Genomic DNA, 23,126 nt, shown 5'->3' with positions numbered 1-23,126 from the left:
CAGAATATATGAATGTCCAAATTAGGAGCTGAAGTAAGCCATTCGGCTCATTAAGCTGCTCCACTCCAAGAAGATAATGGCTGATTACTTTGTGTTATACATTGCACATTCGCATCCATCCCCATAACCTTAGATTCTTCTGAAGCAAAGGAATAAATGTACTTCTGCCTTAGAAATATTCAATGGTCCTGCCTCCACTATCTTCTGTCGCAAAGTATTCCAAAGCTGCACAACCTTCCAAAACATTTCCCTCCTTCTTTGTCGCAAATGATTGTGTTTTTTGAAGAAGTAACAGAGGATTGATGAGGGCAGAGCAGTAGATGTGATCTATATGGACTTCAGTAAGGCGTTCGACAAGGTTCCTCATGGGAGATTGATTAGCAAGGTTAGATCTCACGGAATACAGGAGAACTAGCCACTTGGATACAGAACTGGCTCAAAGGTAGAAGACAGAGGGTGGTGATGGAGGGTTGTGTTTCAGAATGGAGGCCTGTGACCAGTGGAGTGCCACAAGGATCGGTGCTGGGCCCTCTAATTTTTGTCATCTACCAAAATGATTTTGATGCGAGCATAAGAGATACAGTTAGTAAGTTTGCAGATGACACCAAAATTGGAGATGCAGTGGACAGCGAAGAGAGTTACCTAAGATTACAACAGGATCTTGACCAGATGGGCCAATGGGCTGAGAAATGGCAGATGGAGTTTAATTTAGATAAATGCGAGGTGCTGCATTTTGGGAAAGCCAATCTTAGCAGGACTTATGCACTTATTGGTAAGGTCCTCGGGCGTGTTGCTGAACGAAGAGACCTTGGAGTGCAGGTTCATAGCTCCTTGAAAGTGGAGTCGCAGGTCAATAGGATAGTGAAGAAGGCATTTGGTATGCTTTCCTTTATTCGTCAGAGTATTGAGTGCATGAGTTGAGAGGACATGTTGTGACTGTATTGGACGTTGGTTAGCCAACTGTTGGAATATTGCGTGCAATTCTGGTCTCCTTCCTGTTGGAAAGATTTTGTGAAACTTGAAAGGGTTCCGAAACTATTTACAAGAATGTTGCCAGGGTTGGAGGATTTGAGCTGCTGGAGCATCAGAGGCTGAGGGGTGACCTTATAGAGGTTTACAAAATTATGCGGGCATGGATAGGATAAATAGGCAAAGTCTTTTCCCTGGGGTCGGAGAGTCCAGAACTAGTGGGCATAGGTTTAGGGTGAGAAGGAAAAGATATAAAAAGGACCTAAAGGGCAACTTTTTCATGTATGGAATGAGCTGCCAGAGGAAGTGGTGGAGGCTGGTACAATTGCAACATTTAAGAGGCATTTGGATGGGTATATGAATAGGAAGGGTTTGGAGGGATATGGGCCGGGTGCTGGCAGTTGGGACTAGATTGGGTTGGGATATCTGGTCATCTTGGACGGGTTGGACCAAAGGGTCTGTTTCTATGTTGTACATCTCTGACTCTATAAATGGGTGATCTAATTGTTCGTTCACAACAGTAAGTAAACATCCTTCAACATCCATCTTTTGAAGACCATTCAGGCTCATAGAAACTTCAATCAAATCACCCCTTGCTATTCCAAACTCTGGTTGAACGTCAGACCTGCCTGTCTAATGATTTTCCATTAGACAGTCTGTTCATTGTGGGTGTCAATCTAGTTTACCTTCTGTGAATTGCCTTTAATGCATTTTCATTCTTCCTTAGGTAAGGATATCAAAACTGAGCACCGTGTTCAAGATGTAGTCCCACCATTTCTCTGTAACTGAGGCATAATCGCCTTACATTTATGTCATTGGCCTTTCTAATCACTTGCTGTGCTTGCATTCTAACTTATGACTTATTTGCAAGGCCCACGGATCCCTCTGCATCTCAGAATTATGCAGTTGTTCTCCAAGTAGGTAACAAATTGCATTTTACCATTTTGTACACCACTTGCAAGAGTTTTGCTTATTTATTTAACCAATCTAACAATCTGCATCCTTGATATGTCATCCCCACAATGTACATCTCCATCTATCTTTGTGTTGCCTGCAAATGTAACCACATACCTTTGATCCCCTCCTGTAAGTCATTGTAGAAAGTTGAGGAGCCAGCAGAGATGCCTAATGGAACCACACCATACATTGTCATATACAACCAATTTGACAAAAGAATCATTTTTGCATATTCTGTTTTCTGCCAGTCAGTTGATGTTCTATAACTATACTTTACACTATGAGCTCCTCTGTGCAATATGCTTTTTGTGAAAATATGTCAAACACCTTTAGGATATTCAAGTTCAGTATATCCACAGGCTTCAATTTACATACTCTTTCAAAGAATTCCTTTAGGACAGCATGTTGACACAGTGGCTCCCTCTCACGGCCAGAGACACCTATTTGATTTCAGCCTTGAGTCGACTATCTGGAGTTTGCATGTTCTGTCTATGTCTTTGTGAGTTTCTACTGGGGGCTCCACAGTCCAAAGATGTGTAGGTTGGGTGGATTAGCCATGCTGGATTGTGTAATGTCCTTGGATGTACAAGCTAGGTGAGTTAGCCATGCTAGATGCAGGGTTACGGGAGTAGAGTGGCGGTCTGGATCTGGGTGGGATGCACTTGAGGGTTGGTGCAGGACTTGATCAGCCAAATAGTCTCTTTCCACACTCTTGGAATTCTATGAATAAATTGGTGAAACAACATTTTGTTTTCATATTAGCATGCTGATTCTTTTCAATTACCATGAGGTTTTTGACATGGTGGTTATAATCTCCTTTATTGATTCAAAAACAAATGTTTAATTGCCATAGCCCCAAGGGACCACATCTTTCCCTTCGAGAACAGAAATATTAAATATGTTACTCTCCAGTCTGAGGAAAACTTGCCTGAATCAAATAAATCTTGGAAAATTAACATTAATGCAAATATGAACTCATTAGCCACCTTTTAAAATTCTATGATGAAGTCCACCTGTACCCAGAGATTTGCCAGCCCATAGCACCATCAGTTCGCTCAATAGCATTTATCTAATGATTCTCATTTCACCAAACTCCTCTGTTTGTTCAACCTATGGGGTTAAAGGCAGGATTCTTGACCATGTGGTGGAACAGAGGGATCTTGAAGTCCAAGTCCATAGATCGCTCAAAGTTGCCACCCAGGTTGATAAGGTTGTTACGAAGGTGTACGGTGTGTTGGCTTTCACTAGCAGGGAGATTGAGCTTAAGAGCTGCAAGGTTATGCTGCAGCTGTATGGAGTATTGGTTAGATCACACTTGGAATATTGTGTTCACTTTTAGTCACCTAATTTTAGGGAAGATGTGGGAAAGTGCCAGAGGAAACATCACAGAAGCGCTTCACAGGAGGCTGCCAAGCACTGAGGATGTTACCTAGACAGGGGACGAAATGTCTGCAACACAAATTCCCAGCTCGGCGAACAGACCCACAACAGGAAGCTGTGTAAGCTGAGAGAGGGTACAGAGGAGATTTACCTCGATGCTGCCTGGAATGGAGGGGATGTCTTAGGTTGGGGGAGCTAGGGCCTTTCTCATTGGAGCGAAGAAGGATGAGAGGTGACTTTGTAGAGGTGTACTATTTGAGTGGGAGCAGCGGCCGAGGAAAAACGAACCCGGGAGACTACAGCTAAGGTAAGACAGTTTGTTTCAAAATTACTTACCTGTAGCGGGCAGCGGAAGTGAGGTTGGAGCGCATAGCTGGGCGGGAAGGCAAGTGATTAGTATTTGAGTGGGTGTGTTCTAGACCCCAGGTCCTACTTCCGTAGGGCCTCCCTCCCACCCTCCTCCTCTAACCTAACTTTAAAGTCCACAGGTTATTGACTCAGTGTTCTTGTTTTTGGAGACAGTGTACAGTCATGGCAGCGCAGGCGGTGGAATGTTCCTCCTGCAGGATGTTTGAGGTAGGGGTGACCACCGATACTCCTGCCGACTTCGTGTGCAGGAAATGCAGTCAGATCCTGATCCTCACCGAACGAGTTAGGGAACTGGAACTGGAGCTGGATGAGCTGAGGATTATTCAAGAGGCTGAGAGGGTGATCGATAGAAGCTACAGGGACATAGTTACGCCAGAGAACAGAGGTAGCTGGGTAACAGTTAGAGGTGGGAAGGGGAAGAAACAGGCAGTGCAGGGTTCCCCTGTGGTCGTTCCCCTAAAAAATAAGTATACAGCTTTGGAAACTGTTGGGGGGGACAGCCTTGCAGGTGTAAGCTGCAGTGAAGGGGTCTGTGGCTCTGAGATTCAGAAGGGAAAGGGGGAGAAGAAGAGAGCGCTAGTTATAGGGGACTCTCTAGTTAGAGGGACGGACAGGTGGTTCTGTGGACATGGGTGAGACTCTCGGATGGTTTGTTGCCTCCCGGGTGCTAGGGTCCGAGACGTCTCGGACCGTGTCTTCAGAATCCTTAAGGGGGAGGGTGTGCAGCCAGAAGTCGTGGTACACATTGGCACCAACGACATAGGTAGGAAGAGGGGCGGGGAGGTCATTCAAGAGCTCAAGGAGTTAGGCTGGAAGCTAAAAGCTAGGACAGACAGAGTCGTCATCTCTGGGTTGTTGCCGGTGCCACGTGACAGAGAGGCAAAGAATAGGGAGAGAGTGCAGTTGAACACGTGGCTGCAAGGATGGTGTAGGAGCGAGGGCTTCAGATATTTGGACAATTGGACTGCATTCTGGGGAAGGTGGGACCTGTATAAACAGGACGGGTTGCACCTGAACCAGAAGGGCACCAATATCCTGGGGGGTAGGTTTGCTAGCACTCTTCGGGGGGGTTTAAACTAATTTGGCAGGGGGATGGGATCCGGACTTGTAGTCCAGCAAGTAAGCTAGCTGTGTGTCAGGATGTCCAAGACTGTAGGGAGGCTGTGGAGAAGGTAGCACTGACAGGGACTACTTACAGACACAGAGATGGGCTCAAGTGCGTATACTTCAATGCAAGGAGTATCAGAAATAAGGTGGGTGAACTTAAGGCATGGATCGGTACCTGGGACTACGATGTTGTAGCCATCACGGAAACATGGATAGATGAGGGACAGGAATGGCTGTTGGAGGTTCCTGGGTACAGATGTTTCAGTAAGATTAGGGAGGGTGGTAAAAAAGGAGGGGGGGTGGCATTGCTAATTAGAAATGGTATAACGGCTGCAGAAAGGAAGTTTGAGGGGGATCTGCCTCTGGAGGTAGTATGGGCTGAAGTCAGAAATAGGAAAGGTGCAGTCACCTTGTTGGGTGTTTATTATAGGCCCCCCAATAGCAGCAGAGATGTGGAGAAACAGATTGGGAAACAGATTTTGGAAAGGTGCAGAAGCCACAGGGTCGTAGTCATGGGCGACTTCAACTTCCCAAATATTGATTGGAAGCTCTTTAGATCAAGTAGATTGGATGGGGCGGTGTTTGTGCAGTGTGTCCAGGAAGCTTTTCTAACGCAGTATGTAGATTGTCCAACCAGAGGGGAGGCCATATTGGATTTGGTACTCGGTAACGAACCGGGACAAGTGGTGGGCTTGTTAGTGGGTGAACATTTTGGTGATGGCGACCACAATTCTGTGACTTTCACCTTGGTTATGGAGAGAGATAGGTGCGCACAACAAGGAAGTTTCTACAATTGGGGGAAGGGAAATTACGATGCTGTAAGACAGGATTTGAGGAGCATACGTTGGGAGCATAGGCTGTCAGGGAAGGATGTGGTGGAAATGTGGGACTTTTTCAAGGAGCAGATACGACGTGTCCTTGATATGTATGTACCGATCAGGCAGGAAAGAAATGGTCGTGTGAGGGAGCCTTGGTTGACGAGGGAGGTTGAATGTCTAGTAAAGAGGAAGAAGGAGGCTTACATAAGGTTGAGGAAACAAGGTTCAGACAGAGCAGTGGAGGGATACAGGATAGCCAGAAGGGACCTGAAGAAAGGGATTAGGAGAGCTAAGAGAGGGCATGAAAAATCCCTGGCGGATAGGATCAAGGATAACCCCAAGGCATTCTATGCGTATGTGAGAAACCTGAGAATGACGAGAACGAGGGTAGGTCCGATCAAGGACAGTGGTGGGAGACTGTGTATTGAGTCGGAAGAGATAGGAGAGGTCTTGAACAAGTACTTCTCTTCAGTATTTACGAACGAGAGGGACTGTATTGTTGAAGAGGAGAGTGTGAAACGGACTGATAAGCTAGAAGAGATATCTGTTAGGAAGGAAGATGTGTTGGACATTTTGAACAACTTGAGGATAGACAAGTCCCCCGGGCCTGACGGGATATATCCTAGGATTATGTGGGAAGCAAGAGAGGAAATTGCAGTACCGTTGGCAATGATCTTCTCGTCTTCACTGGCAACGGGGGTGGTACCAGGGGACTGGAGAGTAGCGAATGTTGTGCCCCTGTTCAAAAAAGGGAATAGGGATAACCCCGGGAATTACAGGCCAGTTAGTCTTACTTCTGTGGTAGGCAAAGTAATGGAAAGGGTACTGAGGGATAGGATTTACGAGTATCTGGAACGGCACTGCTTGATTAGGGACAGCCAGCACGGATTTGTGAAGGGTAGGTCTTGCCTTACAAGTCTTATTGAATTCTTCGAGGAGGTGACCAAGCATGTGGATGAGGGTAGAGCAGTGGATGTAGTGTACATGGATTTTAGTAAGGCATTTGATAAGGTTCCCCATGGTAGGCTTATGCGGAAAGTCAGGAGGCATGGGATAGAGGGAAATTTGGCCAATTGGATAGAAAACTGGCTAACCGGTCGAAGTCAGAGAGTGGTAGTAGATGGTAAATATTCAGCATGGAGTCCAGTTACAAGTGGAGTTCCGCAGGGATCAGTTCTGGGTCCTCTGCTGTTTGTAATTTTTATTAATGACTTAGATGAGGGAGTCGAAGGGTGGGTCAGTAAATTTGCAGATGATACAAAGATAGGTGGAGTTGTGGACAGTGAGGAGGGCTGTTGTCGGCTGCAGAGGGACTTAGATATGATGCAGAGCTGGGCTGAGGAGTGGCAGATGGAGTTCAACCCTGCCAAGTGTGAAGTTGTCCATTTTGGAAGAACAAATAAGAATGCGGAATACAGGGTTAATGGTAGGGTTCTTGGTCAGGTGGAGGAACAGAGGGATCTTGGGGTCTATGTACATAGATCTTTGAAGGTTGCCACTCAGGTGGATAGAGTTTGTAAGAAGGCCTATGGAGTATTATCGTTCATTAGCAGAGGGATTGAATTCAAGAGTCGTGAGGTGATGTTGCAGCTGTACAGGACTTTGGTTAGGCCACATTTGGAGTACTGTGTGCAGTTCTGGTCGCCTCACTTTAGGAAAGATGTGGAAGCTTTGGAGAGGGTGCAGAGAAGATTTACCAGGATGTTGCCTGGAATGGAGAGTAGGTCGTACGAGGATAGGTTGAGAGTTCTCGGCCTTTTCTCGTTGGAACGGCGAAGGATGAGGGGTGACTTGATAGAGGTTTATAAGATGATCAGAGGAATAGATAGAGTAGACAGTCAGAAACTTTTTCCCCGGGTACAACAGAGTGTTACAAGGGGACATAAATTTAAGGTGAAGGGTGGAAGGTATAGGGGAGATGTCAGGGGTGGGTTCTTCACCCAGAGAGTGGTGGCGGCATGGAATGCGCTGCCCGTGGGAGTGGTGGAGTCAGATTCATTGGCGACCTTTAAGCGGCATTTGGATAGGTACATGGATGGGTGCTTAATCTAGGATAGAAGTTCGGCACAACATCGTGGGCCGAAGGGCCTGTTCTGTGCTGTATTGTTCTATGTTCTATGTTCTATACTATATGTTGAGAGGCATAGACAGAACAAATAGCTAGAGACTTTTTCCCCAGGTCAGAAATGACAGGGCATAATTTTAAGGTAATTGGAAGAAGGTTTAGGGGAGATGTCAGAGGTAGGTTTTTTACTCCGATGGTGAGTGCATGGAATGCACTTCCAGGTTTGGAATGAGAGTCAGATACATTTAAGGACATTTAAGCGACTGCTGAACAAGCACATGGATGGCAGTAAATTGAGGGGTGTGCAGGCTAGTCTCATCTTCAAGTTGGATAAAAGGCTGGTACAACATCGAGGGCTGAAGGGTCTGAACTGTGTTGTATTGTTCTACGTTCTCGCTCCAGAACGATGCAGCAGCAGTATTGGTAGAACAATATTGCGTCAAACCCCTTGACCCTTCCAGAGATGGGCACTGTCGATGGAAACTCGGTTAAATTCTGCCAGCAATCAGGTGATAGCCGGGTGGGGGGAGGGTGGCAGCCGTGAGACTGAACTTGCTTACTTGAGGGTTTTTAGTTTCAGTTGCTGTGTGCAATGAAGTGTGAATCATTGTTTCAGCAGTTGGTTCTGTGTGTTGTTTCTGAGTCAGTGACCAAATTAAGGCGATTCACCCACAACCAGAGCAAGAGGCTGGAATTAATATTGACTCCACTGCATTCAGCATGACATCACATCAATACTGTTAGAAAGGGAAAGCTGACACCAACTCCCACCCCACCAGAGATCTCAAACCGAAACACCCAAAGAGAAGTGCATCGCCCTATAATCTGTCAATTTAATGTGAAAAGTGATGTAACATGCTCTAATATTTAAAAATAAATCCCTAACACTCAACAAAAATCAATTTATTTATCCAACAGTAACGGTGAACAGATGAACTAAACTATTTAAAAACTGAATAACTCCCTTCTAACTACTGACTGTTCCGGAATAAAACAAGATTCTCGTGATATACAGATCAAATAAATATGATTCCCTCTCGTAAAAAAAAATGGAATTTAGTCTCTCAGATTACAGCCAGGTTACGTGTCTGTTGGAATATTCTGTGCCGCCTTCTGTTGAATCTTCTGTCAGAAATGCCCTTCTCAGTTTTTTTTTAAATGATGCATTCTCTCATACAGAGATGACTGATATCCAATTTCCCCCTCTCAAGATAACTGAGGATTCTTGGTTCTCGCGAGGGGGAGTTAGAGATCTGGGTGTTCAGGCGATTGTACCCTGAAGGTGCATATCTTTTATATTTTTCCCCTCTCACCCTAAACCATAAAGCCCTCAAGTTCTTGACTCCCCGACCCCAGGGAAAAAGACTTTGCCTATTTATAAAGAGACCTAAGGGGCAACTTTTTCAAGCAGGGGGTGGTGCGTGTATGGAATGAGCTGCCACACAACATGGCGGAGACTGGCACAATTGCAACATTTAAGAGGCGTTTGGATGGATATATGAATAGAAAGGGTTTGGAGGTATATGGGCCGGGTGTTGGCAGCTGGGATTAGATTGGGGTGGGATATCTGGTCGGCATGGACGGGTTGGACCGAAGGGTCTGTTTCCATGCTGTACATCTCTATGATTGTATGAACAGCTGCTTCTCATTCTGTCTCTCTGCTGCTGTTTGCCCGTCCCCAGGAACCTGGCCCTCTCTACTGGCAGAAAATTAAACCGTTTTCTTTCTCAACTTTTCTCTGACACCGGAGTGACCAGTGACAAGTATTGCCCTCCTCAACATAGGGTACAGAGAACAGGAGAAGACCCCGCAGACCTCCACGGGTGTGTCATCTCAACTCTGCATACTGGGCCTGTGTATCAATGTGAAATATTTACGTCGAAGTTTTTTGGGAAGCAGATGAGAAGGCGAGGTGCACAACAGTGCGCCGTTCTACGGGAAAGCTGCTAACGGCGACATTGAGTGAATAGGGAAGATGGTTTCCCTTCTGGGTTTTGCTCCCATCAGGCACCGGCAGACATATCGCCGACAAGCAAATACTAACTCCGTCTAAATTGCCACATTCTGTTTTTACGAACCGTGATTTCACTCAGAAGCACAATTTACCTGCTCCCTCCTGGATATCCTTCCAGGCTCGAACATACCTTCCAGGTGAAGCAGCACTTTACCTGCACATTTGCCGCAACCTAGTCTACTGCATTCGCCCGTCCTCGTGAGTTTAAATCTATGCCGAATCACTATAGATCCTTTAAGGCATGGGAGCATTTTCACAGCATTATTTCCTGTTTCTAGGCCCCTACTGACTTGGACAACTTTGGTTCTCCGAGGAGAGCTGGCCCAATTTTTCAACCTACCTTGATTGCTGACATTTTTACCTTATTCGTCAAATACCGCACCACTGACGTCAACCTGTTCAACGCGATCTCCAACCATTTCACTTCCCTGTTTTCTGCCTCATTCGTATTCCTGGCAGCCCAACCTCGCTTCACGAAGGTGCTTTTTGAGAAAATTAATGGGGCATTTTTGCACAAATCAAGTTAAGAGACGCAGGCTCGTCTGGGATTTGAATCCCGGACCGCGCACAAGTCTGCACAATTAAAGACTCTATGTGAGAATCATGCCCCCAGACCAACAAGCCAAACAGCAGCTCTTTCTGCATCCACCACACTCCTCTTGAGCCAGCTGAGTCTTGCTCAGTGTGAAATACATTTGACATTGCTCTCAGAATTGCAAGTGACAGAGTTTCCAGAACAGCTGCTTCTCATTCTGTCTCCCTGCTGCTGTTTGTCCCGTCCCAAGGAACCGGGCTCCCTCCACTGTTTCGAAACTTTTCTCTAACACCCGAGTGGCCAGTGACAAGCATTGCCCTCCTCAACATAGGATACAGAGAAGAGGAGACCACTCAGAGGTTGTCACCTCAACTGTGCACATTGGGCCAGTATATCATTGTGAAATATTTATGTCGAAGCTTTTTTTGGGAAGCGGATGTGAAGGCAAGGTGCAGAACAGAGCGCCGTTATCCGGGAAAGCTGCTAAAAATGACGTTGAATGAATAGGAGAGAATGGTCTCTCTTTTGCGTTATGGTCCCAACACGCACCCGTTGTGCCATTCTCCTGCATTGCCCGGCAGTTTTTCCAGAGAAGTATTCAGCTTTTCATCTGGCGTGTGGCAGGCACGTTTGAGAATGACGTCAGAAGACAGAAGATCTTCTCTGCTGTCGTGTCATATGTTGTTGTGCAGACATATCGTCGATGTGCAAAAATAAACTCTGTCTAAATTCCCACATTCTGTTTTTCGAACGATTATTTCGCTCAGAATCACTAATTTTCAAAACTCACAATATTCAAACTTTAACAAATTGCTCATAGAAATGATTAGTGAACACCTGGAAGAAATTCTTCCAAACTTACCTGGGGAATTTCGCTTTGAGGGGTCTTGAACTTTAAGTGGAAGGAAGGGAAGTTTGCCTCGAGGCTGCTAATGTGGAGATGTGTTCTCCATGTAAACTGCTCGTAGTTGACCATCCCAGTGCTTCCCGATGCAGGGCTGTCTGACCCCCAGGGAGGTTTACTTGTAGCAACTGGAGTGAATCCAGAGAGGGAGCAGATTCTGCAAAGGTGCTCAAATACTTTCTATTTCTATTTTAGGTATTTTCCTTGTGTATTCCCTCAGTTTGGCACGTATGCAGTTTGCACCCTGGAAAATGACTGCTTTTTCCCTCATGTTCACAATTAAAAGTGTAGTTTCTCATGGAACTGAGCCGCATTGAAAGGATTGTCATATTGATATATATATGTACACTTATTTAGTTTAAGATTAGATTAGATTTGAATGAAGTTTTCCTCTAAACACACCTGAGCCTAGCTGGCTGCATGAGGGATTTCAGGTTTCTGTGTGCTGGGTATTATGTGATCAGCAGGCATCTGGCAAACTACAGGAACTGCCACCTATGTTATGTTCGTTTAAGTGTACTGCCAATGATCACTTATTTTGTGATTTTTTTTCCAGGAAGACGTGCCGAAAGAAATCTGAAAACAAATGATACATCAAGTTCTGACAAAGCCGCTTGATTCATTGGGACTTGAATATCAGCAACCATTCCAATCAAGAAGACATGGTTGCATTTGTTTGCTTGAGAGATTTTGGACACTGGTGTGGCAGGAAGAACACTGAGACACCGAGTGAGGGAGATTCAGTGCGCTGACTGTGAAAAGTGCTTTACACGATTTACTCAGCTTTGGGGAATCAAAGTCTCATCCCTCACGGTGGGAAAGACTATGTCCCCGTTCGGATTGTAATTTCAAACCCAGACCAACACAAGGAAAGCTCCCCCAATGGAGAAATTTTGGAAATGTGGGGACTGAGGGAAAGGATTCCCTTCCCCATCCGTGTTGGAAACCCACAGACGTATTCACAGCGGGGAGAGGCCATTCACCTGCTCGGTGTGCAGGAAGGGCTTCAGTCGGATCAGCCATCTGGAAACGCACGAGTGGGTCCACAAGTGAGAGAAGCCATTCACGTGCCCCATGTACGGAAGGGGGTTCACTCAGTCAGCTGCACTGCTGACCCACCAGTGGGTCCACACCGGAGAGAGGCCGTTCACCTGCTGTCAGTGCCGGAAGGACTTCACCTGCTCCTCCCACCTGCGGAGGCACCAGCGCGATCACGTGCCATTGCAGGGGGGATGGAAGGAGCGATGGCCGAGCGCCGCTAACAACCCAGCTCTGGGGACTCTCAGGTTCGAATCCCGTCGCAGAATTGGAATTCGGTCAGTAATCTGGACTTCAGAATCTACGGATGAAACTATTTTAAGAGGACAAAAACCCACCTGATTCAGTCATGTCATTTTCAGTGATGGAAACTGCCGTTGCGCGAAAGGATTCACTCAGTCGTCCCAGCTGCATGCTTTACCCGGCTGTACGAAGGATCCAGTTACAAAGGGACAACTCAACGAACCAATAATAAAAAAAGTGTGGTGGGAGGAGTGGGGGTGAGTGTGTGCACTTTGAGCTTGAGGTGCTTTTTTTAAAGAAAAGCTACTTTTTGTACGCCTTGTGATGTGGAGATCTGAAGCTGTAACAAAGTTGGGTCGCAGTAAAGGTTACCTGAACTTACTGCCAGGCTTAAACTATTTCAGAATCCTGAAGAGGAGTTGTTGGACTCGAAATTTTAACTCTGCTTTCTCTCCACAGATGCTTCCAGTCCTGCTGAGTTTTTCCAGTGTTCTCAGTTTTTGTTTCAGATTTCCAGCATCCACAGTTCTTTGTCTTATTTATCAAATTCAATTCTAGCCCTTCACAAGTGTCTGGAACTTCATCTCCCTGATCTACAAACTGTTCACTTACCCTAGAAATGACCGCTACCTCCTTATCAAAGTAGATCCCTTTGTTGCAAAATGATTGTTCAATTCTGTGACCAAAATTATTGCATTCGTAATTACTTACACCAGGGACTCTCAATATCTCAGGCCAGAACACAGCTAGATTATTTCAGACAGTACATTTATGTGATTTGATGCAATTTCCTATTCCTTACTTTGCCAGCGTGTTGCTGGGAATGGAGGGTTTGAATTAAGAAGAAGCTGGGACATTTTTCCAACAGAGCCGAGCAAGTTGACAGATAACTTTATCGAGATTTTTAAAATCAGGAGGGGTATAGATAAGGTGTCATTTCCAGGAGGCTCAGAATATTTTGTTGCTCCAGAAGGTGTAAAAGGGGGTCAAAGCTTCAACAGAAATCGAGCAGAGCTGAGAACAGACAACATTTAACTCTGTGGGAACAGGGAGATCAGAGGACAGAGAAATCAGGACCTGAAATCCGAGCTGACACCAGACTACCATGTTATCAGTGCTTTGATTAGCAGTGCCCACCCTCTACCTTTACTGAGCCTCTCACTCGACTTGAATGCCACATCTCCCCTCGATATTCTGGATCCAATCCTTGTCATTCTGAAGCCATATCTCTGTAAGGAGTCTCAGATCATAATTATTCTCTTCAATGTGTGCAGTCAATTAATTCGCTTTTTTTACAATGCAGCTTTTAGTTTTATTTTTTGTGATGGTGAGAATCCAGTTTTGATTGCTAGTACATTTATTCTCCTTGTCCCTTTCTCTCATTCTCTGGTGTTTGGTTTCCACATCACTACATTGCTCACTGCTCTTGATTTCGATTGGCTATGCTAAATTGCCTAGTGTCCAGGGATGTGCAGGTGAGGTGGGTTGACCATGGGAAACGCAGGGTTATCGTTTCAAAGTAATAGAAGGAGTAGGCCATTTGGCCCATCGACCCTGCTCCGCCATTCATTACAATCATGGCGGATCGATCAATAGTCTCAGCTCCTCCTAATTGCATTATCCCAACTTCCCTTAATTCCCTTACCACGCAAAAAAAACCCATCCAACAGTGTCTTAATGAAGCTGCCTCGACTGCTTCTTTGAGCACAGAATTCCATTAATTTACCATTAACCGCATAGGTCCTGCCCTGAGTTGCCTCATCAAAATGCAACAGCTCATATTTGTCTAAATTAAACTCCATCCACTACTCCTTGGCCCATTGGCTCATCTGATCAATTATAATTTATATTAAACTTTCTTTCCTACCTTACTCCCTAAAAGCTGAAAATCTCCATCCCACACTCTCACCCTCCATTCTCACTTTGTTGAGTCTAATCACGGATGTCCTCATCCTGAAGGGTTTGGTTCATGCTGATTAACAGGCCCACATTCAAGGGAGATCTAACTGAAACTTACAGAACATTGAACGGCCTGGACAGAGTGGACATTGGGAAGATGTTTTCATTGGGAGGAGAGACTAAAACCCATGGGCATAGCCTTAGCATAAAGGGAGAATGGAGATTAGGAGAAACTTCTTTAGCCAGAGAGAGGTGAATCTATGGAATTCATTGTCACAGAAAACTGTGGAGGCCAGGTCACTGCGTATGTTGAACGTTGAGGTAGAGATGTACAGCATAGAAACAGACTGTTTGGTCCAACTTGTCCATGCTGACCAACTATCACAACCCAATCTAGTCCCACCTGACAGCACACGGCCCCATATCCCTCCAAACCCTTCCTATTCATACACCTACCCAAATGCCTTTTAAATGTTGCAATCGTACTAGCCTTCAACACTTCCTCTGGCAGATCATTCAATAAACGTACCATTCTCTGCGTCAAAAAGTTGCCCCTTAGATCTCTTTTGTATCTTTCCCCTCTAACGCGAAACCCATGCCCTCTCCTTCTGGACACCCCCACCCAAGGAAACGACTTTGTTTATTAATCCTATCCATGCCCCTCATGATTTTATACACGTACAGTTACGACGTTCAAAAGACATTTGGATAAGTACATGAATACGAAAGGTTGGAAGGGTTATGGGCCAAACACTGGTAGGTGGGACGAGTTTAGTTCGAGAACATACTCAGCATGGACTCGTTGGATGAAGGGTCTGTTCAGTACTGTCTGACTCTGTGACTGATCTGTACTGGTCTTAAAACCATTTTCTTACCTCCCCCTATAAGCATCCACTTCTTTGGTGTTCAAAACTGAGATGAACTTCACCTTGAATATGTTCAATGACCCCACTTCTGAACTCAATTCCTCTTCGTAATATACCACTTGCCTTGCTCATTGCCTGCTGCATCTGCCCGACAGCTGGCATTGACTGGTGTGGAGGGACTCTGAGACCCCTTAGTACATCCATACATCATTCCTGATGAAGGGCTTGTGCCCGAAACGTTCACTGTCCTGTTCCTCAGATGCTGCCTGACCTGTTGTGCTTTTCCAGTGCCACATTTTTCGACTTTCACCTCTAGTCCTCACTTTCTCCACATTCCAATATATAATCATTTTAACAATGCACTGCTTTTTTTTTAAACAGCAAAGGCTATAATTTCACATTGCGGCACTGCACTTGCCATGTGTTTGTCAATTGAGACACAGACCTGGACCAACTTCGGGAAGAGGCAAAAGATTGAGTTCTGAACAAAAACCGTAGCACACTCAAAACGTCGGCTCTGTTTCCCTTTCCACGGATGCTGCTCGACCCGTTGGCTTTCTGCAGTATTCGCTGTGTTTGTTCGACACAAATGCTGCTTTCCATTAAAGAACTTCAATCCCTGTCCTCTGGTAACTGACCCGAGTCAGTGGCAATATGTTCTTCTGATCATTAACCTGCCCATTCCCACCACGTCTTCTCCCATCATTGCCAACAGCCCCTGGAAATCTCCAGTTAACCTTCTTTGCTCCAAAGAGAACATTCCCAAACTTGGGAATGTCTCCACAAAATGGAAATTTCTCATCCCTGGACATGATGCAAATGTTACAATGGGGAAGAGGTTTTGTCAAAATATCGTCAGTTAGCAGGTGGAAAAATGTTCAGGAAGTAAAACAGAAATCCCAGTCTCCAGCTTTGTGAATCTTTCGAAACTCTTTGGGAAGTGGAATTAGAGGAGAATGAAGGATGAACTAACGGACTGAGCAGAGACAGTCCAGACACCATCCCCTTGTTTAAGAGGCTGATTGACTCTGATATTCTCGGGACCTGAACTGACCCGAGACATTGAAAGAATTCTCTGCACATCAGGAATTCAAACCCCTTCTCGGCTCGGCGCCAATGAGAAAATTCAGGAAGAGGCAAAACACTGAAAGGCTCGGAGGGCGATGGCCCCGGTGGTGGAGAGCTCGTTCCTCGTGACATGGATGTACCTGCAGAAGGTGGGATCAGGCTGTCCCCATGTCTCCACAATGAATGTCCAAGGCTTTATTATGGAAAGTAAAACTGATAGAAGACAATGGTAATTTTGGGCGGGGCAGGTTGAATTATGAATTTATTAGTAGGTTCCTCAAAGACACTGTGCAAGCAGCTCTTGCACCTGTCTCTGTGGCGCAATTGGTCAGCGCGTTCGGCTGTTAACCGAAAGGTTGGTGGTTCGAGACCACCCAGGGACGGCGTGTTCCTTGTTCTCGCTCCTACCGCTTTCTTGGCTGCGAAAGTGCACGTTTTTAATGGTGTCAGGAAAATGTTTCCCAAACGGAAATCTATTCCACTGAGGCAGCACAAAGGGGTTTCTGAATTGATTGAATTTCTAACATAAATGACTGCGGATGCTGAGAATTCGAGACAGAAAGCGAAACTGCTGGAGAAACTCAGCAGGTTTGGCTGGACCTGGATGAGGAAAAAAACGAGTTCTGAAATTAGATTAGATTAGATTAGATTACTTACAGTGTGGAAACAGGCCCTTCGGCCCAACAAGTCCACACCGCCCCGCCGAAGCGTAACCCACCCATACCCCATCATCTACATCTACCCCTTACCTAACACTACAGGCAATTTAAGCATGGCCAATTCACCTGACCTGCACATCTTTGGAGTGTGGGAGGAAACCGGAGCACCCGGAGGAAACCCACGCAGACACGGGGAGAACGTGCAAACTCCACACAGTTAGTCGCCTGAGGCGGGAATTGAACCCGGATCTCCGGCGCTGTGAGGCAGCAGTGCTAAATGTTGTCTCTAATTCTCTTTCCATAGATGCTGCCTGACCTGCGGAGTTGCTCCTGCAATTTCTGTTTTTGTTTTTAACTGAACGTCCATTTCATCTACCGGGATGAAACACGCAGACTCGCCATTTGCAGATATTTAACCCTTTCGAAACCTGAGAAGTGATTGAATTCAAACAAACTCTGCAAGGATTCACTTTTTGTCAGCTCCACAGGCAGAGAGATCTGGGAAATGAAGCTGTCAGTGTGGTTCTGTATTGATGGGCCGAGTGGTGAATGCGATGGACATGAAATCCATTGTGGTTTCCCCACGCAGGTGTGAACCCTGCCGAGTACAGTTGAGAAACGACGTCAAAAAGAAAGGGAGATTGCTCCACGGTTTTTTTAAAGATGCAAATCAGTGGACGGGTTGAAATATTTCAATCACATTGGGACTGGTCGGGAATTTGTAGCCCACTGCCTGTCAGGGTGGAACAAGCAGATACCCACAGAGCTGCTATTGAGGCGATGAGCCAAGAGTTTGGAAATGAGATCGAACAGTGAGGGGCGTGAAGTCGTAATCGAAGTTAAGCAGGCACCTGAGGACAAAGGTGTTTTATTTGCCAGTGAAAGATACTGCTTCACAAAGTTGGGATTATGGAAGGGAAGCAGTGACGGTGATTATCTTTGGCTGTTCCACTTGTGAATGTTCCCATTGCTGCGCATGTCCGTGTTAACGTCAGAACTCTGCAGCACGGCGGTGTCAGGTCCGCACAGGGCCGGGGCGCAATGGATGACGCATCTGACTCCACCTACCTGTTTGAAATGCAGCTCACAGCTTCTTCACACACCCCAAATAATCTTTCTCATTGTCCTGAAGCCGGCATACGGTTTGAATTCCCGAACTGCGGGAATGAGACTCTTTTCACTGTGTCGCGTCAGTAAGTGTCCCTGAAAACATCAGAGTCAAGTCACAGCGCTGTCAGATGAGGGGAAGCTGAAATAGTCCCACACGCTGCTCACGGGCACATTTCACTTTCCCCAACTCACCGCCCCAACCACTGCGGCTCTTGGGAGTGGAAAGGGAACAAGCACCAAAACCCAGTCTCAGCTTTATAAATCTTCAGGAAATAAGAAAACTGTTCATCCCTTCGGGTCTTCCATCCTGGGCTGACAGCGTTGATTTTAAATGGCTGTCCAGTCAGTGCCGATTCGTTTTGGCTAAAAAAAATCTTCCTTTTCTCATCCCAGCATTTCTTGCCACAGAGAACTGTGTGGCAGAGTTCATGTATATATTTCCTTGTATGGTATTTTGTAAATAACATTCGTTTTCTGGTTGTTTGTATCGGGTATTTCAGGTTCATTAGCCCCTGTTTAAGTGAGTTGGTCGGTTTGTGGGCTACCATGATGCTGAGAGGGTTGATTTGTCTGGACATCATTTCCCAGATGTCTTTAATGTAAAGTAATGTGGCTAAGGTTTCTGCAGACGTTATGTCTGCTTGTGTCAGTTTGTTGATGTGAAATCGGCACACTGGGTTTATTGGGTAGGCAAAAGTGAGGACTGCAGATGCTGGAAACCAGAGTTTAGATCAGAGTGGTGCTGGAAAAGCACAGCAGGTCAGACAGCTTCCGAGGAGCAGGAAAATCGATGTTTCGGGCAAAAGCCCTTCATCAGGAATAGAGGCAGGACCCCTCCAGGGTGGAGAGATAAATTGGGGGTGGGGTGTGCTGGGCCAAAGGTAGCAAAAAGTACAATAGGTGAATGGGGGTGGGGATGGAGGTGACATATCAGAGAGCAGGGTGGAGCGGATAGGTGGGAAGGGAGATTGGCAGGTAGGACAGGTCATGAGGACAACGCTGAGCTGGAAGGTTGGAACTGAGGTAAGGTGGGGGGAGGGGAAATGAGGAAACTGGTGCAGACCACATTGATGTCCTGGGGATGAATGTATCCGAGGCAGAAGTTGGGACGTTCTTCCTCCAGGCATCGGGTGGGGAGGGAGCGGCGATGGAGGAGGCCCAGGTCCTGCATGTCCCTGGCAGAGTGGGAGGGGAGGTTGAAATGTTGGGCCACAGGGCGATGGGGTTGATTATTGCGGGTGTCCTGGAGATGTTCCCTCAAACGCTGTGACTTGACTCTGCGTCGGGGCTCCAGTCTCCCCAATGTAGAGGAGACCGCATCGGGAGCAATGGATACACGAAATGACATTGGTGTTCGCCTTCTTCCTTCCGTAACCCGGGTTCGACTTCCGGGCAGGAAAGCAATTTTCAGGAGAGCTGTCAAACTTCTCCTGTATATCCCTGGTGGTCTAGTGGTTAGGATTCGGCACTTTCACCGCTGCAGCCCGGGTTCGATTCCCGGTCAGGGAATCATTTTTCAGTGTGTTGCATGGCTATCCATTCTCTTTAAAAGCGCTGGACAGGAACTTATTTGTCTTCGTAGTGACTGGGTGCTACAGTGTGTCGTGTTTCGTTGAAATAGTGCCCTCGTTCAGATTTGTTTGTATGCGTAGGGATGATTACTTCTGTAGCGAAATACTTGGTTCGCGTGTGGTGTTTTCCTGTAGAGGCTGTTTTGATTTTACCATTGACTGTTCGCTCTACTGTGACATCTAGAAATGGCACTTTGTTGTTGTTCTCCTCTTTTGTGAATTTTATGCCAGTAAGGAGATTGTTGATGGTGTTGTACGTTTCCTCTAATTTGTTTCATTTTTTGATGACAGAAGTGTTTCATCGGTATTTCGTTGATTTGTTTGTAGGGCTTGTTACTGAATATAAAGTGGGTGGTAACCACGAGGTTGACAGTGCTATCTTTGCTGATGAAATTGGTGCTGTGTTTTTGTCTTTAGTTCTTCGAGTAGTGTCTTCAGTTTTCTTTGGTCACGTGGATGTTAATGGATGTGAACAGGGCTGTTATGTCAAAGGACAACATTATTCCACCCTCTTCTATCTTCGTGTCTTTGGTGTTCAGGAATTCTTGGATGGAGTAAATGGAGTGGCATGAATCTTCTACTTGGTGTTTTAGTCCTCAGTGGAGGCCTTTGACTAGTCTGTATATTGGTGTTCCAAGTAGTGAGACTATGGCCTGAGGGGGGCTCCTAGATTGAAAAAGAGGAGAACAACAATAAACTGCCATTCTTAGATGTCACAGTAGAGCGAACAGTCAATGGGGAACTTCAAACTGGCATCTACAGAAAAACAACATACAAAACCAAATACTTAACCACAGAAGCAATCATCCCAACACCCACAAAAGAAGCTGCATCAGGAGATTATTTCAACGAGCCACTACATACTGCAGCACAGAGAAACTACGAAGAGCTCAAGAGAAATAAGTACATGGTGCATTGAGGGAGAACGTGTCCCCAATAAACCCATTCCGCCGATTTCTCATTGATGCTTTCAAGCTGACTCTCAAAAATTCGGTTTGAACCTCCATTCTTTCCTCTTTGTTTTTTGTGGGTTTTGAAAGCTTTCCCAATCCTCTGACTGAGTATTGGAGTTGGGAAGTTATGTTGAGGTTGTACAGGACATTGGTTAGACCACTTTTAGAATATTGCGTGCAATTCTGGTCTCCCTCCTATCACAAGGATATTGTGAAATTTGAAAGGGTTCTGAATCACCAATAGGTCCACAGAGGGGAAGCGGCCCTTCTGCTGCCCTGAGTATGGGAAGGCCTTCAATGATTCTGCTGCCCTGCTGACGCATCAGTTGGCCCACACCGGGGAAGGCTGTTCTCCGGCCCCAAGTGCAAGATGGCCTTCAGCAGGTCTTCCCACCTGCTGAGACACCAGTGGGTCCATACTGAGAGGCCGTTCTTCTGCCCCAACTGCAGGAGGGGCATTGCTCTTTCCTCTGACCTACTGGCCCATTGGTGTGTACACATGGTGGAGAGGTCATTCAGTTGCCGTATGTGCAGGAAGGCCTTCAGCAATTCCTCTGCCCTGCTGAGGCACCTGTCCATCCACACCGGGGAGAAACCGTTCTCCTGCCCCGAATGTGGGAAGGTCTTTACCTGCTCCTCCACACTGCTGAATCACCAGCTGGACCACACGGGGGTTTTGGGGGGGGGGAGGGGACAGTGGAGGAGGGGGGAGGCCATTCTGCTGCCCTAAGTGCGGGAAGGCCTTCAGCAATTCCTCCACCCTACTGAAGCACCAATGTGCCCACACCAGGGAGATGCCCTCCAGCTGGCCTGAGTGTGGGAAGAGGTTCATGTTTTCGTACAACTTGCGGAAGCACCAGCGCTCCCAGCAATCAGATCCCACCGGTGACGCTGCCTTCGTTCACCTCCCAGGACTGAACCTCCTGCCAGTTCTGACAGTGGGTGCAGTGGGAGAGTAGGTGGGCTGTTTTTCTTTTCTGCTGGACTGCAATTGCCTCCCCCACACCCCACAATCACAACTCCATGGGGGCTCAGGGTTAGCACTGCTGCCTCATGGCACCAGGAAACCAGGAATAATTCCACCCTTGGGGTCTGTGTGCAAGTTATGGAGGGTAGGAAAATGGATCTGAGTGGGTTAGTCTTCGGAAGATCAGTGCATATGTGTTCGGCTGAAAGACTTGTTTCCACATTGTGGGAGTTCTATGATTCTATGAGCTTTGCCTTCAGTGGATACTGCTGCTCATTGAGCCCGGGATGCACATTGCCAATGAAATGATCCAGAGAAACCAAAGACCGCAAGACCATCGGAGAAGAGGTTAGGCCATTCGGCCTACTCTGTCATTCGTTAGTAACAAAAGTATTGGATGAGATGAGCTACACTGCGGAAACAGGCTATTCGTCCCAACAAGTCCACACCGACCCCCCCCCCCCCCCCACCCCGAAGATTAACCCATCCTGACCCATTTCCCTCTGACTAATGTACCTAACTCTATGGGCAATTAAACATGGCCCATCCACATGACCTGCACATCTTTGGTTTATGGAAGAAAACAGGATCACAGAGAGAAAACCTACGCAGACACTGGGAGAAAGTGCAAATTCCTCACAGATAGTCACCCAAGGCTGGAATCAAACCTGGGTCCCTGGTGCTATGAGGCTGCAGTGGTTACCACTGAGCCACTACATATTGCAACCCGAAGTTGGCAAGTAGGAGCTTGGGAGAATACAGCAAGCCAGGCAGCACCAGGATGTGGAGTAGTCAGCATTTTGGGTATTAACCCTTCTTCAGGACTGAAACGTTGACTTCTCCATGAGAAACGATTCACAGGAATGTTGCTGGGGGTTGGAGGGTTTGAGCTACAGGGAGAGGCTGAATAGCGTGGGGCTGTTTTCACTGGAGCATCGGAGGCAGAGAGGTGACCTAATAGCGGTTATACAATAATGAGGGGCATGGACAGTGTAATAGACAAAGTTCTATCCTTGGGGTGGGGGAGTCCAGAACGAGAGGGCATAAGTTTAGGGTAAGAGGCGAAATATATTAAAGGGACAACTTCTTCATGCAGAGGGTGGTACATATATGAAATGAGCTGCCAGAGTATATGGGTCAGGTGCTGTCAAATGGGAGTAGATTAATTTAGGATATCAGGTCAGCATGGACAAGTTGGAACGAAGGGTCTGTTTCCTTGATGTACGTGTCTCTGACTACTAGTCCTGATGTAAGTTTAAAATAGAGTCCAAGTAACTTTGAATAGTTCAATCTTGTTGAGCTCACCTCCTGAAAAGTTTCAGATGAATCCCTCTGAGAGATACTGTTTAAACATGCTGAGTTGGACAAAGTGTCCCATCAAGTTCAACACAAACCCAGAGTTGAAGAAGTCAGAAGTCAGAACACCAAGGGGACCAAAACTGATCACAATATTCCAGGTGCAGCCTCATCAACGTCCTGTATAACTACAACATAACTTGCCAACATCTGTACTCAATTCCCGAACTGATGAAGGCCAGTGTGCTGAAACCTTTCATCACTGCCTTGTGTACCGATGTAATCAGAGATATAGGACCTACTTTAAACTGATCCACGATCTAGCTGCTGGGAGCACA

The 23,126-nt window shown here is 46.4% G+C and overlaps 2 non-coding genes across 2 annotated transcripts; both read left to right on the top strand.

Moving 5' to 3' along the window:
• The first annotated feature begins 16,541 nt into the window (after nt 1–16,541).
• Nucleotides 16,542–16,615, top strand: trnan-guu (transfer RNA asparagine (anticodon GUU)). Its single transcript has one exon. It is a non-coding gene; the product is annotated as a tRNA-Asn (tRNA).
• A 2,823-nt stretch (nt 16,616–19,438) lies between these two features.
• Nucleotides 19,439–19,510, top strand: trnae-uuc (transfer RNA glutamic acid (anticodon UUC)). The gene has a single exon. It is a non-coding gene; the product is annotated as a tRNA-Glu (tRNA).
• The last annotated feature ends 3,616 nt before the right edge of the window (nt 19,511–23,126 follow it).

The sequence above is a fragment of the Chiloscyllium punctatum genome, chromosome 36 (genome assembly GCF_047496795.1).
Source record: "Chiloscyllium punctatum isolate Juve2018m chromosome 36, sChiPun1.3, whole genome shotgun sequence".
NCBI lineage: Eukaryota > Metazoa > Chordata > Chondrichthyes > Orectolobiformes > Hemiscylliidae > Chiloscyllium > Chiloscyllium punctatum.
This window is presented reverse-complemented; position numbering and strand designations above follow the sequence as displayed.